The sequence below is a fragment of the Scyliorhinus torazame genome, chromosome 7 (genome assembly GCF_047496885.1).
Source record: "Scyliorhinus torazame isolate Kashiwa2021f chromosome 7, sScyTor2.1, whole genome shotgun sequence".
NCBI classification, from domain to species: domain Eukaryota; kingdom Metazoa; phylum Chordata; class Chondrichthyes; order Carcharhiniformes; family Scyliorhinidae; genus Scyliorhinus; species Scyliorhinus torazame.
The window spans coordinates 288627957-288646131 of NC_092713.1; the positions used below are offsets into that span (position 1 = coordinate 288627957).

The window sequence follows — 18175 nt, forward strand, 5'->3', positions numbered from 1 at the left end:
GAACATTGGCCTGCATTATTGCTCTTCGGGTGGAATTTCCCCACATTTTTTCAGTGTCAGTCCCGGGAAGAAAGCCGGGTAGAATCCCGTCGCAGCTGATGGTGAGAAGCCTCACTGTGTATTCAGCCTCTTTCAAAAATGTTTTTTTTCCCCCACGTGATTCATGATGCACTCGTAGCGGCTTGCCTCCAATTCGATTGCACCGAGAAAACCTAAACTCCGCAACCGGTGGGCTGCTTCTTTTTTACACCTTCCCCGCACTTGTTCGAAGTCCAGTCGGGAGGGACGGCTTCCAGGAAGACAGCAACACATTTCACAGAGGGAACCCTCACTAAACTTCTGGATGGTGTGGAGTGGAGGCGTGACATCCTCTACCCGCGACTGGCCAGATACCCAGCAAGCAAGATCACTACCCTTGGCCATGGAGGCAGTCACTACGATAGTGAGTGGCAGCTCGTTCCATAACAGGATGGGGCAACAGTCCGGGAAGAAGATGAATGACCTTCTTCATACAGCCAGGCTAAATCTGCCTCCTCGTGTCTCCCGATGCACCCCTTAACATGCCCATCATCATGCCTTCATTTCCGGGAGCAGGAGAGAGAGAAGTAGCCGGAGCGCAGCAAATGCAGCTTGGGATTCAGGTAGGTGTTTAAGCTTGCCCCCAGGTTCCAGCGGCCTTCATTTTTCAGAACGGGAGAGAGAGAGGGAGCCGGAGTGCAGCGAGTGCAGCTTGGGATTCAGGTACGTGTTTAATCTTGCCCCCAGGATCCAGCGGCCTTCATTTTGGGGAGCGGGAGAGAGAGGGGGAGCCGGAGCGCAGCGAGTGCAGCTTGGGATTCAGGTAGGTGTTTAAACTTGCCCCCAGGTTCCAGCGGTCTTAATTTTTCGCAGCGGGAGAGAGAGAGGGAACCGGAGCGCAGCGAGTGCAGCTTGGGATTCAGGTAGGTGTTTAAAGTTGCACCCATGTTCCAGCGGCCTTCATTTCCGGGAGCGGGAGAGAGAGAGGGAGCCAGAGTGCAGCTTGGGAATCTGGTAGGTGCTTAAGTGTTTGATTTTTATCTCTATTTAAGTTGGGCGGTTGCTAAACCTGAGGCACTACACTTGTAGTGTCTCCCACCCTTCCACCTCCTCTAACCTTAGGGAGTGAGTGAATATCAGGTAAGCTCTCTCTTTTCTTTTCCTTTTTTCCGCAAGTTATAGCTTCATATTTCTGGCAGGAGCAGTGGCCAGGGGTCTGTCGGGAAGGTAAGGAGCTGGGAGAAATGTAACTCTTCCTGGGTTGGTAAGTATTGTGATTGGTAAGTAAAATCCTTATTCCTTTCACTTATTCATTATTTGATATTATGTTTGTAATCAGTTAAGGTAAAGTGTAAAAATGGCAGGAGATCCCAGATCCGTGTTATGCTCCTCGTGCTCAATGTGGGAGTTCAGGGACGCAGCCGATGCCCCTGACTCCTTCATGTGCGGGAAGCGTGTCCAGCTGCAGCTCCTGTTAGACCCCATGACGGCTCTGGAGCTGCGGATGGACTCACTTTGGAGCATCTGCGATGCTGAGGAGGTCGTGGATAGCACGTTCAGTGAGTTGGTCACACCGCAGATTAGGGTTGGTGAGGGAGACAGGGAATGGGTGACCAAAAGGCAGAGAAAGAGCAGGAAGTCATTGCAGGTATCCCCTGCGGTCATCTCCCTCCAAAACAGGTATACCGTTTTGAATACTGTTGGGGGAGATGACTCACCAGAGGAAGGCAGTAGTAGCCAGGCTCATGGCACCGTGGCTGGCTCTGCTGCACAGAAGGGAGGGAAAAAGACTGGCAGTGCTATAGTCATAGGGGATTCAATCGTAAGGGGAGTAGACAGGCATTTCTGTGGTCAAAAACGAGACTCCCGAATGGTATGTTGCCTCCCGGGTGCACGGGTCACTGATGTCTCAGATCGGCTGCAGGACATACTGAAGGGGAGGGTGAACAGCCAGTTGTCGTGGTGCATATAGGCACCAACGATATAGGTACAAAACGGGATGAGGTCCTACAATCAGAATTTAGGGAGATAGGAGATAAGTTAAAAAGTAGGACCTCAAAGGTAGTAATCTCAGGATTGCAAAGTGCCACGAGACAGTCACAGAGTAGAAACTCAAGAATAGTCAGAATGAATACGTGGCTTGAGAGATGGTGCAGGAGGGAGGGGTTCAGGTTTTGGGGACATTGGAACCAGTTTTGGGGGCGGTGGGACCATTACAAATCGGATGGTCTAGACCTGGGCAGGACTGGAACCAATGTCCCAGGGGGTGCTTTTGCAAACACTGTTGGGGAGGTTTTAAACGAATGTGGCAGGGGGATGGGAACCAGATTAGGAAGTTAGAGGTCATTAAAGAGGCAACTAAAGCCAGTAAGGTACTAGATAATAAACTCAATGTGACTAAGGGGAAGAGTAGACAGGGAAGAGATGATGAATGCAAAGGGACAGGTGGTCTGAGGTGCATTTGTTTCAATGCGAGAAGTGTAACAGGTAAGGCAGATGAACTTAGGGCTTGGATTAGTACCTGGGAATATGATGTTATTGGTATTACGGAGACTTGGTTGAGGGAAGGGCAAGACTGGCAACTAAATATCCCAGGGTATAGATGCTTCAGGAGGGATAGAGAGGGAGGCAAAAGGGGTGGGGAGTTGCATTACTGGTGAGAGATGATATCGCAGCTATGATTAAGGAGGGCACGATGGAGGATTCGAGCACTGAGGCAATATCATAGAATTTACAGTGCAGAAGGAGGCCATTCAGCCCATCGAGTCTGCACCAGCTCTTGGAAAGAGCACCCTACCCAAGGTCAACACCTCCACCCTATTCGCATAACCCAGTAACCCCACCCAACACTAAGGGCAATTTTGGACACTAAGCCAATCCACCTAACCTGCACATCTTTTGGACTGTGGGAGGAAACCGGAGCACCCGGAGGAAACCCACGCACACACAGGGAGGATGTGCAGACTCCGTACAGACAGTGACCCAAGCCGGAATCGAACCTGGGACCCTGGAGCTGTGAAGCAATTGTGCTATCCACAATGCTACCATGCTGCCCCTTGGGTATGGGTAGAGCTAAGAAATAGGAAGGGTGCAGTAACATTGTTGGGACTTTACTACAGGCCTCCCAAAAGTGAGCGTGAAGTAGAGGTACAAATATGTAGACAGATTTTTGAAAAATGTAGGAGCAATAGGGTGGTCTTGATGGGAGATTTTAACTTCCCCAGCATTGACTGGGACTCATGTAGTGTTGGAGGCGTAGATGGATCAGAATTTGTAAGGAGCGTCCAGGAGTGTTTTTTAGAGCAGTATGTAAATAGTCCAACTCAGGAAGAGGCCATACTGGACCTGGTATTGGGGAATGATCCCGGCCAGGTGGTTGAAGTTTCAGTCGGTGATTACTTTGGGAATAGCGATCATAATTTCGTAAGTTTTAGAATACTCATGGACAAAGACGAGAGTGGTCCTAAAGAAAGAGTGCTAAATTGAGGAAAGGCCACGTATAACAAAATTCGGCAGGAGCTAGGGAATGTGGATTGGGAGCTGCTGTTTACGGGTAAATCCACATTTGAAATGTGGGAGTCTTTGAAGGAAAGGTTGATTAGAGTGCAGGGCAGACATGTCCCTGTGAAAATGAGGGATAGAGATGACAAAATTAGGGAACCATGGATGACGGGTGGAATTGTGAGACGAGCTAAGATGAAAAAGGAAGCATACATAAGATCTAGGTGACTTAAATCTGATGAAGCTTTGGAGGAATATCGGGAAAGTAGGACAAATCTCAAACGCGCAATAAAAAGGGCTAAAAGGGGTCATGAAATATATTTGGCTAACAGGGTTAAGGAAAATCCCAAAGCCTTTTATTCGTATATAAGGAGCAAGAGGGTAACTAGAGAAAGGATTGGCCCACTCAAAGACAAAAGAGGGAATTTAGGCATGGAGTGAGAGGAAATGGGTGAGATTCTTAATGAGTACTTTGCATCGGTATTCACCAAGGAGAGGGAAATGACGGATGTTGAGGCTAGGGATGGATGTTTCAATACTCTAGGTCAAGTCGGCATAAGGATGGGGGAAGTTGTGGGTATTATAAATGGCATTAAGGTGGACAAGTCCCCAGGTCCGGATGGGATCTATCCCAGGTTACTGAGGGAAGCGAGGGAAGAAATAGCTGGGGCCTTAACAGATATCTTTGCAGCATCCTTGAGCACGGGTGAGGTGATGGAGGACTGGAGAATTGCTAATGTTGTCCCTTTGTTTAAGAAGGGTAGCAGGGATAATCCAGGGAATTATAGACCTGTGAGGTTGACGTCAGTGGTAGGCAAACTGTTGGAGAAGATACTGAGTGATAGGATCTATTCACATTTGGAAGAAAATAGACTTATCAGTGATAGGCAGCATGGTTTTGTGCAGGGAAGGTCATGTCTTACAAACCAAATAGAATTCTTTGAGGAAGTGACAACGTTAATTGATGAGGGAAGGGCTGTAGATGTCATATACATGGACTTAAGTAAGGCGTTTGATAAAGTTTCCCATGGCAGGTTGATGGAAAACGCGAAGTCGTATGGGGCTCAGGGTTTACTAGCTAGATGGATAAAGAACTGGCTGGGCAACAGGAGACAGAGAGTAGTGGTGGAAGGGAGTGTCTCAAAATGGAGAAAGGTGACTAGTGGTGTTCCACAGGGATCCGTGCTCGGACCATTGTTGTTTGTGATATACATAAATGACCTGGACGAAGGTATAGGTGGCCTGATTAGCAAGTTTGCAGATGATACTAAGATTGGTGGAGTTGCAGATAGCGAGGAGGACTGTCAGAGAATACAGCAAAATATAAATAGATTGGAGAGTTGGGCAGAGAAATGGCAGATGGAGTTCAATCCAGGCAAATGCGAGGTGATGCATTTTGGAAGATCTAATTCAAGGGCAGACTATACGGTCAATGGAAAAGTCCTGGGGAAAATTGATGTACAGAGAGATCTGGGAGTTCAGGTCCATTGTACCCTGAAGGTGGCAACGCAGGTCGATAGAGTGGTCAAGAAGGCATACAGCATGCTTGCCTTCATCGGACGGGGTATTGAGCACAAGAGTCGGCAGGTCATGTTACAGTTGTATAGGACTTTGGTTCGGCCACATTTGGAATACTGCGTGCAGTTCTGGTCGCCACATTACCAGAAGGATGTGGATCCTTTAGAGAGGGTGCAGAGGAGGTTCACCAGGATGTTGCCTGGTATGGAGGGTGCTAGCTATGAAGAAAGGTTGAGTAGATTAGGATTGTTTTCGTTGGAAATACGAAGGTTGAGGGGGGACCTGATTGAGGTCTACAAAATTCTGAAAGGTATGGACAGGGTGGATAGCAACAAGCTTTTTCCTAGAGTGGGGGTGTCAATTACAAGGGGTCACGATTTCAAGGTGAGAGGGGGAAAGTTGAAGGGAGATGTGCGTGGTAAGTTTTTTACACAGAGGGTGGTGGGTGCCTGGAACGCTTTGCCAGCGGAGGTGGTAGAGGCGGGCACAATAGCATCATTTAAGATGCATCTAGACAGATATATGAACGGGTGGGGAACAGAGGGAAGTAGATCCTTAGAAAATAGGTGACAGGTTTAGATAAAGGATCTGGATCGGCACAGGCTGGGAGGGCCGAAGGGCCTGTTCCTGTGCTGTAATTTTCTTTGTTCTTTGTTCATCACCCCGCCAAGATGATCTCACTCCCAGCCACCTCAGGGGTTTCCAACAGTTGTCATGGTGCCCTCCCTGCCACAGCCCCCCTCCACACCCTAGCGCCCCCTCAGTAGATGATCTGCTCCTCACATCCCCGCTCCCAATCACCTCCCATGCATGCCAGACTTCACCAACTGACCTGGCTGGACGCCCATCTAAACTCTCCCCATCTGGCTCATTGCAGGTCAAACCCAACAACAAAAGGTGTGAGTGGGCACAGCCTGCCAGAATTATGTCCAAGCTGTGACCCCTGATGCCCTTTGAGGAGAGAGACTCGGAGCAGCCTGCAAGGAGCAGGACCACACCTCTGTAGAGGGCAACCATAGTGCAATTCTCACGTGGGTTAACTTTCTTCTATCAGTCTGACCCTGTGATGCACTAATGCCATCTCGCTTCCCTTGCAGGTCAATTAGTCGACCAGCCCAGACCGTCCTCGCGCCCTCTGGAGACCACAGACCATAACGTGCTCCGAGGGAGATAACTCGGAGACAAGCATCACCTTCTGTCCGAGGAGATGGTGCCGTCACTCCTACGCAACGAGGCCAACAGTGTGAGGGTGGCGTTGGCAGTGGAAACCTTGGCGCAGGGTGTGAAATCCCTGGTGTGGGATGTCAGCTCCATGGCTCAGCTCATGACTTCCATGGCTGAGGGCATGAGCTCCGTGTTTCAGGGATTCAGCTGCATGATGCAGGCACGAGTAGGAATCCATGTCAGTCTGCCACCCAAGGGGCCACCCCTGCCACCCAAGGGGCCCCCTCGGAGGAGAGCTCCGAGGAGACCACCATCAAGGCGTCACAACTCTCGCACCCACCTTCGCAAGTGCAGAGACACACACCTCAGTGGGCGACGTTAGTGGACAGGCTTCTGGGCACAATCTGGTGAGCCCCACACAGGTCTGTCAGGACGGCGGGTTTCTGGCTCTCACTCCAGCTGCCCCTCTACCCCATGGAGGAGCCCAGGGCCCCCAGGCACCCCGAAGGATAGGCAGTAGTGAAGTCCATGGTCTTCCATCCCTTGTCAGAGTCCCTACTCTGCCCATGCAGCCTGGCATCTCACAGGACTCCACGTAGTGTTGGACCCTGTGCTAATCCTGTGGATTCACTCGCTCTCACCCACTTTCCAGTTGCCACTCTAGAAGGGTAATCCCTCAGCGATGATATCCCAGCAAGGAAGATACAGCAATCGATGCCAGCAAACCAGCTGCCAGATCCCTTTAAATTGGAGGCTCACAGCCATGAAGGGCCACTAAGGCCTGCGGGTGACACCACCCCCAAGATGCCAAGACTGAACCCGCTGCCTCGGCCCCGAGTTGGACTTAGCTGGGTCCCATATGTCTTCTCCGGTGCCCCCTCTGCAATTTCCACCCTGGAGAGTGAAGGTGACACCTATCCACCTATTTCCAGTTCTCTCTAGCTTTGACAAGCAGTCATCCAGACTCGAAATGTTAGCTCCCTTTTCTCTCCACGGATGCTGTCAGACCTATAAGGAGGAGGCAGCATGTCCCACCTCCTCATCCTCCAGCATGTCGCTCCACTGATGTGTCAGATTGTGGAGGGCACAACAGACCACCACAAAGCAGGAGACCATCTGCAGGGTGTACTGCATTGCACCACCAGAGCAATCCAGGCATCAGAATCACATTTTCAGCAGTCCGATGCACCGCTCCATGACAGGAGAGATGCGAGTGTGGATCTCTTTGTATCGGGTCACCGCCTCGGCCTCAGGCCTCCGCACCGGCATCATCAGCCACGGCCTCAGTGGGTATTCCTTGTCCCCCAGTAGCCTGCCCGTCACCCTGCGATGGCCCTCGAAGACATTTGGGATCTCTGAGTGTCCCAGGTAGTAGCTGTCATGCACACTCCCTGGGTAGCAGGCACATACATGCATGATACCAAAATGATGGTCTCACATGTTCTGAACATTCAGGATGTGGAATCCTTTACTGTTAATATAGGGCACTCCTGCATGCCCCTGGATGCATGCCATCAATTGCCCCCTGGACCTGGGGCATCCCAACGTTGACAGCAACTCCTGCAGCCCGGGCATTTAGGTGGGCCTAGTCCAGCTGGAAGTTGATATCATTGGCTGCCCAGGCAAACACAGCATCCACAACTTCTCGGATGCACCTGTGAGCTACAGATTGAAATGTCACACAGATTCCCACTCGAACCCTGGAATGACCGAGTGGCGGAAAGGTTCAGGGCTGCGGTGACCTTCATGGCCACTAGGAGTGGATGCCTTCCACCTCCACGGGGTGCCAAATCTTCCACAGTGTGGCACAGGTGCAGCATTGTCTCTGCTGAAAGACAGGCTTCTGCGACACATGCTGTCCAAGAGCTCATTGAATGACTAATGGCGTCTGTGCACCATGGACCATCGCTTGTATCCCTTTGTTATTCCCTGCTCAGCCTGATGGGCGGCTGGGTCTTCAGGATGTGCGCCGAACCCCTGCACATAGGTATCCACCTCCAGCCTGTGTTGGCCTTGCTGCCATCTCCGGCATCTACCCACATCGTCTACCACAAGCAACGTGAAGGCAGCCACATCAGCAGACATCGTTATTTCTGGAAGGAATTGGAGAAGGAGACTGACAGTTAGGGCTTCCTCCCCTGGATCCTCAAATCCCCCATGCCTCTCCCACCCTTACATGTCCTGTCTTCTCTCAGAATGCCATCCAGCAAGCCTCTTGTGCTGGCAAACATTGCTCTGCACACTCACCCCCGGCTACATCAGGAGCCCCTCCACCCTAGACCACTGCCGGGAATATTAGGGAGGACGTGCCGAGCTGCCCTCCATCATCCACACACTTACACTTTGGTTGTGAGAAGATCCACAATGCTGAAGCCCTGCTCTTTAGTGTTTGATTGTTGGCAGCTGCCTCAATGGTGCTGATGTTCCTAGAGTTCAGGCACACTGTTCAAGCTTCAAAGTTGGCTGGACATGCAATCATCCTCTGAGACATGAGATATGTACCCTTCAGGAGGCGCTTGAGAATGGAGGAGTGTAAAGTGTTTTCACAACTAACACGGCTAATTTCTCATTTGAAGTAGCCTTCAGTTGAGAAGCTAGAGGCTGCTCACAGTCAAAGGGAGTGAAATTGAATTTCAGGATTGGATTGGATTGGATTGGATTTGTTTATTGTCACGTGTACCGAGGTACCGTGAAAAGTATTTTTCTGCGAGCAGCTCAACAGATCATTAAGTACATGAAAAGAAAAGAAAAGAAAAGAAAATACATAATAGGGCAACACAAGGTACACAATGTAACTAGATAATACCAGCATCGGGTGAAGCATGGTCAGGTCAGTACATAAGATGGTCGTTTAGGAGTCTGGTAACAGTGGGGAAGAAGCTGCTTTTGAGTCTGTTCGTGCGTGTTCTCAGGCTTTTGTATCTCCTGCCCGATGGAAGAAGTTGAAGAGTGAGTATGCCGGGTGGGAGGGGCCTTTGATTATGCTGCTCGCTTTCCCCAGGCAGCAGGAGGTGTAGATGGAGTCAATGGATGGGAGGCAGGTTTGTGTGATAGACTGGGCTGTGCTCACGACTCTCTGACGTTTCTTGTGGACTTGGGCCGAGCAGTTGCCACATCAGGCTGTGATGCAGCCAGATAGGATGCTTTCTATAATGCATCTGCAAATGTTGGTAAGAGTTAATGTGGACATGCCGAATTTCCTTAGTTTCCTGAGGAAGTATAGGCGCTGTTGTGCTTTCTTGGTGATAGCGTCGACGTGGGTAGACCAGGACAGATTTTTGGAGATGTGTACCTCTAGGAATTTGAAACTGCTAACCATCTCCACCTTGGCCCCGTTGATGCTGACAGGAGTGTGTACAGTAATTTGCTTTCTGAAGTCAATGACCAGCTCTTTAGTTTTGCTGGCATTGAGGGATAGATTGTTGTCGCTGCACCACTCCACTAGGTTCTCAATCTCCCTCCTATATTCTGCCTCGACGTTATTCGAGATCCGGCCCACTATGGTCATATCATCAGCAAACTTGGAGATGGAATTGGAACCAAAGTTTACTATGCAGTCGTGTGTGTACAGGGAGTATAGTCGGGGGCTAAGTACATAGCCTTGCGGGGCCCCGGTATTGAGGACTATTGTGGAGGAGGTGTTGTTGTTTATTCTTACTGATTGTGGTTTGTGGGTTAGAAAGTCGAGAATCCAGTTGCAGAGTGAGGAGCCAAGTCCTAGGTTTTGGAGCTTTGGTATGAGTTTGGCTGGGATTATGGTGTTGAAGGCGGAGCTGTAGTCAATAAATAGGAATCTGATGTAGGAGTTCTTGTTGTCGAGATATTCTAGGCATGAGTGTAGGGGCAGTAAGATGGCGTCTGCTGTGGACCGGTTGCGGCGGTATGCGAATTGCAGTGGATCAAGGCATTCTGGGAGTACGGAGGTGATGAATGGAATGGATAGAAGCAGCAACCCTGTCCTGGAAGTGTCAGGTAGAACAGACAGGCTGTAGCTGTGGTTGCCCCTTTTATGGGGGCCAATTACTGTGCCACAGGAGGAGACCCTCAGCTGCAATAAGAGAAAGCTGCTTGCTTGTTGCTGCACATTCTTATCGCAGCTATATTTGCGCTTTGAGCCTGAAAGATGCCACATGTAATACCCTTGCAACTGGAAGTCCAGCTGCCACTTGTATCTGTGATTCAGCTGTTGCTCTAAAATGAAGCTTTCTCCCACTTCTCTTCCAACACTCCTACCTTCGCCTCCTTAAAGTGCTGCAACTAGTCCTTCGAATATAGTCACCCAATTTTTCACCTGCAGATTGGCAAAGTGCCTACTGGGGATAATCACTGGTGCTGGCAACCTACCAACCACAATATAATGAGGATTCTGGATCAAATGGTCCAGCCCCCCTCCCCCGCCCCCCCATCCCATTGACTCCTCCAGGGGAACGGTAAGTGAAAAATCACCCTTATTATCTTTTAATCATCTGAAGATAAAGACAATTACATGTTAACAGTGAAAGGAAATAAATATGCAAGTTGAGTCCATCTCACACATCTCATTCTACAGGTAGCTGCCAGCTTCCTTAAGACACCACAAAGTACTGAATTAAGCCATTGTGTTACAATTATGATTAACTGTAAGATCGGCCAGGGAATCTACACCCGAGCTGCTCCCACCCCACTGCTGCAACCCCGTAAGAGTATAGATAGCTTGGGCCAGCACTGTTGATTACTTTATTGGCCAGTGATATTTCCTGGAAGTTTGGAACTCACCAGAGAGCCGTTTCTCTGGTTCAGGTATTCAAAGTCTTCTTTAAGCGCTTCTAATAAACCATGAGCTCATTGTGTTTGTGCTCAAAAAATATGATGTTGAAAGATGAAAGATCCCCATCACAATCAACAGATAATAAGTAGCCAAACCATAACAATATATGTGAATCACAATCCAAAAGGCAAAGAAGGAGCAATTGCACGTCTGTAAATTCTTCTAGGTCATAAACCGTAGCTGAAATAGATTTGTGTTTATTCATTCAACAAATATGTATATTACTGTCAAACCTATTTAATTCTGAAGCCCAGTAGCAGGAGGCAACTGACTTTTATACAAATCCTTTCATGAGCTTTCCAAAATTCCCAAATCAAATTACCACAACTGCAATTCAATTTCACTCATTTGGAAGCAAGTTGTTTAGATGGAAATTCTATTTGTATGCAAAAAAGATTTTTCCCTATGTAACTCTTGTTTCCCGAACCCACCCTCGGTATTGGTATTCCATTCCACGTGGTAGGAACAACTGGTGTAGGATTTTCTCTGGTGTGTCTGGTCTTTCCCATGTTAACAACAGCATCTCTCCCATGATTGAAGACCTTTCCTCTTCTGCATCTTATGACTTACATTCTTTTTTTTTGTGTGCGATCACCTTGTTCCATGTGATTTGGCCAAACTTTTTCACTGGAAGTGATTTAAGTGTTCACTAATTGTTTCAAAGGAGTCAGCATTTGTAGATAGCTGTACGGGTTAAATTATCACTGCTAATAAGCTAAATAAACTGAAGTGATTCTCCTGAATTCAAGCTTTTGTGGTAACCTTACCTATATCCCTAATTGGACATCTGAGTGAACCCACTGACTTGCCGAAACTATTATTCGTGAAAACCTACAAAATTGCAGACTTTGAACCTGTCCATGCACCTTGTAGTCTGTTTTGTGTGAGGGATAATTTGAAGGCAATCCAAATAAAGCACTCATTAGATCAGCAGCTATCAATTGGGCAATCTTCACTACACATCGCCTTTCACACACATTCTTTCTATGCTTTTTAAAACTAAATGCAAAGTCTCATGCTTCACAAAGTACATAAGACATGAAACCGTTCCACTGAACGTCGATAGTGTAAATTGGGCAACTCCAGGAGATGCATGGAAAATGCTTAAAAATGTAATCCCTCTTCGAATCCCGGCCCTGGCTCACTGTCCATGTGGAATTTGCACATTCTCCCCGTGTCTGCGAGGGTTTCACCCCACAACCCAAAGATGTGCAGGTTAGGTGGATTGGCCACGCTAAATTGCCCCTTAATTGGAAACAAAAATAATTGGGTACTCTAAATTTATTTTTAAAAAAGAAAAATGTAATCCCTCCTTCAGTCTGAAGGACTGAATGAAAAACGTAGGGGCTACGTTAAGGTACTGATTATGTCACTGAACTAGCATTCGAGAAACCTGAACTAATAATCAAGTGAACATAATTTCAAATGGAAGTTTGCAAATGCACACTATTCACAGCGCAGAAACAGCCCTTCCACCCAATGGCCTCATGTAAGTATTCAGGCTCCACACAAACTTCTTCCCATCCTTCTTAAACTCACCCACCCAACATTTCCTCTAGTCCATTCTGCTTAATGCGTTCATTTAGTGTCCCTTTATGTTAGTCATCTCAACCACTCCTTGTGATAATCAGTTCCAAATTCTAACCAGTCTCTGGGTAAAGAATTCCTCCTGAATTCCCGAATTAATTTATAGGTGACTATCTTATAATTATGGCTCCTAGTTCAGGGTTCTCGTCTGCAAGTGAAAAGAACTCCATGCCTACCTTATCAAACACAAATTGGAATAATGGGTGTCATTGGGTTGAATGTAATTTTCCTATTCGATACTTTGCACTTATTTCATATTTCGTTCTGATGCCTTGACTTGTGTAAGATATTTTGGATCATTGCCCTGTGATATGCAGTAGCAGTATATGAGTTCAGTAGTGACCCTCCATCGCCTGATACACCACAGGAAGATGCCTTATTCTCTGGGAGTGCTGCACTGTAAGAGTCTTTCAGCTAAGGCACTAAAATGAGGCCTCATCTGTACAGGCAGGTCGATGTATAAGATTTCATAGTACTATTGAAAGGAAAAGCAAGTACCAGATTGGTCTGCCCAATATTTATTTGTCACTATCACTGTAAAAAACAGATAATCTGGTTATTTGATAACTGTTATTTGTGAGAACTTGCTATGCATGAACTGGTTGTTATGCTTGCTTACTTTACAATGGTGACTGCATTTCAATATAAGGTTATTCTTCAGGGAAGCAATTTTCCAATTAGGATAAAACTTGGCAAATAATATATACAATCCTGCTATGTCAGATTGGCAGGTCCAGATAGATCATGGACGGCACGGTAACACGGTGGCTAGCACAGTTGCTTCACAGATCCAGGGCTCCTAGGTTCGATTCCTGACTTGAGTCACTGCCTGTGCGGAGTTTGCACATTCTCCTGTGTCTGGGTGGGTTTCCTCCGGGTGCTCCAGTTTCCTCCCACAGTCCAAAGTTGTGCAGGCTAGGTGGATTGGCCATGCTAAATTGCCCTTAGTGCCCAAAAAGGTTGGGTGGGGTTACTGGGTTACCAGGCTAAGTTGGGGTGCTCTTTCCAAGGGACGGTGCAGACTTGATGGGCTGAATGGCCCCCTTCTGCACTGTAAATTGTATTTCGCTGCCATATTGTGTTAATGACCATATGCTGACAACTTATCCATTTATGCATTTTTCATTCATACTTTACATACAATTGTGGCCTTGGACTTATGGATTAGAGATAAAAGAAAGCAATGTGGGGACAACTGCATTCTGTGCTAAGATGGAAAAATTGTTCACACTCTGATTGTGTGATGGCTATTTGAAATGTTAAATGTGAATCCCTGTAGGTTGTTCTAAGGATAATGATGATAACGATAATGATCTTTATTGTCACAAGTAGGCTTACATTAGCACTGCAGTGAAGTTACTGTGAAAAGCCCCGAGTCGCCACATTCCGGCATCTGTTCGGGTACACAGAGGGAAAGTTCAGAATGTACAAATTACCTAATAGCACGTTTTTCGGGATTTGTGGGAGGAAACCGGAGCACCCGGAGGAAACCCACGCAGCCACAGGGAGAATGTGCAGACTCCACACAGACAGTGACCCACGCCAGGAATTGAAACTGGGACCCTGGCGCTGTGAGGCCACAGTGCTAACCACGATGCTACCATGCTGCCCACGTGAAAGGTTCTATGCAAATTCCGGTTTGTTTCATTTTTCTTTCTTTATGGGAAAGAAGAAAATATGGAGAAAGAAAGCAGGCATGCTAGAATTTAATATTTAACACCCCATCCAGAAGACGATGCAGAACCACTGCAGAAATCCCTCAGTACTGCACCAGTATGTCAATCTTGATTAGAATCCAAAACCATGCTGCTACATGAGGCACATTTAAGTGTGGCAACTTGCTCGAGAGTGTGTTACCCTGTCTCTCACGTGCATGGATTTTCATGCTGATAATGGAGCCATGCTGGACTTGCAGAGTTTGTGGACCAGTCTCCCTTCATCCACCCAGCTGATGATAGTTGGTATGAGAAACACCACATTCAGAAAAAAAATTGTTGACCAGCAATATGGACACAAAGTTTGCTGCTTGCTCCAATAGCCACTTGCATCGTCAGTCAGAATGTTCACAATATGAACCTTTTTGCCATATTTGCACAGAATGTAATTGTCCCCACATTTATCTCTCACCTACAAGTCCAAGGCCAATTTTATAGGTAATGAATATAGGAAAATGCATCGATGGATAAGTTATTAGCATACAGGTTTTATCTGGACCCACCAATTTGACAGAATAGGATTCTATACAGTAATTGCCAAATTTTAACCTAATTAAAAGATTTCTTCTCTGCAAGCATCAGAATACTGTGATTAAAAATGAAGATACAAGTTCAATTGAGAACAATTCATACTTTTTACACTGACAAAACTCAAGTCAAAGTGACATAAAAAGCTGTAAAATACATTTAAACGCCTGTTGGACTGATTTTTTTTAACGCTCAGCACAAACCATTGGAAGGGTTAAATAAATAAGTAGGGTAGCAAAGTTGTAGCACACTTTGCACAGTTTCCAGGATATGGAAGGCTGCTCTGCCTATCTGAAATGCTAGGTTGATGAATACTGGCCACTGCATCACCTAAACAGATTGCTCCAATCAGATACCGGTCCCCTGTCATGCACAATATGCGACTTACCCATTTTTGAATTGTTCAATAAAACTCAACACTGAGCCTCACAGCAGCCGAGGTGAGTGAGTCGTTCATTTTACCCGGCGTGTGCAATCCACTGGATAAGAACTGCCTCGCATGGCAAACACTGACGACTTGTAATGCCAAGCTCGAGTGAATGATCAGTTTCATTCAGTGTGTGTTCGGAGCGCACAGACAGTTGACCCGAAGACAGGCATTCCCCCCCCCCCCCCCCCCCCCACCCCAGACACGCGAGTGAATGCTCACCTTTTTTTGTTGTTCAGTGCTTGTGCAGTGTACCACCTCGTTATAAACCAACCCTGCACAAATCTGTGACACATCACGTAGCAAAAGGATAAAACAACTGCCGAGGCGAAACATTGGACGGAATACTGTTTGCTGGAGATTTGGAAGAATGGAAGATTTGCAATTCAAGGAACTCTCCAAAATTAAGGAGCGAGACTGCCCCCACGCAGTTTACATTGAAACAAAACACTTCATTCGGGAATTGCGGGGGTGCCTCGCTATATTGTCCACCAAACAATTATAGCTGAAGAAAAACAAAGATGTTGTGATATAACACTGAAACACAAAGATGTTGTGATGAAGCATCTGAGCCAGTCAATACACTAACTAGAGAAATTAAAGTGGGTCTTCGATTAACTGAGATTCTGGCGTGTGGAGTCGATATTAATAGCAAAAGATTACAATGTGATTTGACAGCTCCCTTATGCCAGCAACCATTCAGGGGTCCAATCTAACACTTTACACTCATCTTGCTCTTTGCATGGGCTGCATTTGCAAATTGACATATCTCCATAGCAGGTCCGAGACGAGGAGGGCAACAATAAAGAAACACTTTCACAATTAGGAAATGCAAACAGGAGGAAACTTAGACAAGCAACCGGCGAACATAAACTTAACTCGCCTGTGCGTTTAAGTACAGCTGAACTATTAGTAAGACGTCGCATGGATTGTAAGCTATACCTGTGCCCATAGCAACTACATATGCACGATCAACAACTTAAAATAGTCAAGTCAAACTAGTGGCATTCCACAGCATGACACCTACCTCAGTGCAACCTGCAGTTATAGTTCTCAATCTGCAACCGCTGTAAACACTGGAGAAGCTTCGGGGAGTGTGGCTACTCTACTCTTCTTCAAGGTTCTGCCTTGCCGAAGAATGTGTTACAACCAGAAGTGGCGTTTTCCTTCAACAACAAAAAAAGAAAAGGAATAGGTTGCTCTTCTCTAAAGCGAAACAGCTACTGTCATAGAGGGTTGCCTCCCCTGATGTCAGTGTGGCTTCCAGTGCCTGGTGCCTAGTGGAAAAGCAAACCCGATCTGCTCTGGAGCAAGCTCGCTGTGTTACTGCACAGAGATTCTGCAGGCATCGGGAGGACAGTGTGACAGACAGCTGGGCTGCGCCCTCCTGCCGAGGGACAGGATGTGATGTGAATGCAAGACAAACGAGAGGCAGCCCTTAACAGCAGCATCGCATCCCTCATTCAAACTGATAACAGCTCCAGCTCTCTCGGATTCACTTTCAGTCCAATCAGTGGACACTGTCAAGAGAGCAATAGGCACCGTGAAGCACCGTGCAATCGTTCACTTTCACTGCCTTGCTTGCTCCAGCGTCCACCTTCAGTGTCCACCTTTCCCCTGTCTTAAAAAAAAACCTGTCAAACATTCTGTTATGGGAGCAGCGCTGTATTAAAGCAAGTTATAGCAAGACGCCTTAATAAAAAGAGTAGATAAAAATAATATTTTTTTCCCGTTGAAGGCAGGATATATTTGTTGTTTTGCAACCTTTCCAAAGGTTTTCGGAGTTTCATGGGTCAGCCTTGTAGCATTTCAGGCTGCTTGACCTATCAGGAAACGACAATACCATTCATTGAGGCAGCCACAGCAGTTTCATTTTTAATCTTCTCCCAGTTCGACTGAAATAACTTTAAACATGTCTGCAGAACAAAGCAGCACATGGCAAGGCAGTTGTCAAAGCAAATGGGAGGAAAATGTATGTTTCTTTTTATTCCTACATGTGGGTATTACAGGGAAGGTCATTTATTGCCCATCCCACAGTTGCCCTTGGTGATGGGAGCCGCTTTCCTGAACCCATCCCGGTGGTGCAGGTACACCCACTGTGCTGTTAGGTAAGGAGCTTCAGGATTTTAATGAAGGAGTGGTGACTCCAAGTCAGGATGGTGTGTGACGAAGAGGGGAACTTACAGGTAGTAGTGCTGACATGTGCTTGCTGCACTTGTCCTTCGAGGTGGTGGAAGTGGAGGGTTTGGAAGGTGCTGTCAAAATACATTGGCAAAATACCTTGCTGAAGACCCTCTTGTAGATTGTGCACAATGCTGCCATTGGGCACCAACGGTAGAGGGAGTGCATGTTCAAGATGGTGGATGGCGTGCCAAAGTGTGTGCTGCTTTGTCCAGGATAATGTTAAGATTCTTCTGTGTTTTGGCACTCATCCAGGCAAATGGATCATAATCCATCATAATCCGGGGCTGTTTAGCACAGGGCTAAATCGCTGGCTTTGAAAGCAGGCCAGCAGCACCGTTCAATTCCCGTAACAGCCTCCCCGAACAGGCGCCGGAATGTGGCGACTAGGGGCTTTTCACAGTAACTTCATTTGAAGCCTACTTGTGACAATAAGCGATTTTCATTTCATTTCATTTCATTTCATCACACTCTTGACTTGTACCATGCAGACGTTGAAAGGTTTTGGGGAGTCAGGAGATGGGTTAACGCCACAGAATACCCAGCCTCCGATTTGCCATGGTAACTACAGTATGTATGTGAGTGGTCCAGTTCATTTTCTGGTCAATAGTGACCTCGAGGATGTTGATGGTGGGGATTGAGTGATGCCATTGAATGTCAGGGGAGGGTGATTAGACTTTCTCTCTCTTTGGAGATGGTAATTACCCAGCATTGTGTAGTGAAAATGTA

General features: G+C 47.1%; 1 protein-coding gene across 2 annotated transcripts in view; it reads right to left on the minus strand.

Annotated features, from left to right (window-relative positions):
- Positions 1-16616, minus strand: part of LOC140427083 (teneurin-2-like) — a 3867843-nt gene extending 3851227 nt beyond the window's left edge. For both annotated transcript variants that reach the window (XM_072512582.1, XM_072512581.1), the window contains exon 1: positions 16293-16616. The gene's annotated coding sequence lies outside the window, so the exon portion shown is untranslated. The remainder of the gene's footprint in view (positions 1-16292) is intronic.
- Between the last annotated feature and the right edge of the window lie 1559 nt (positions 16617-18175).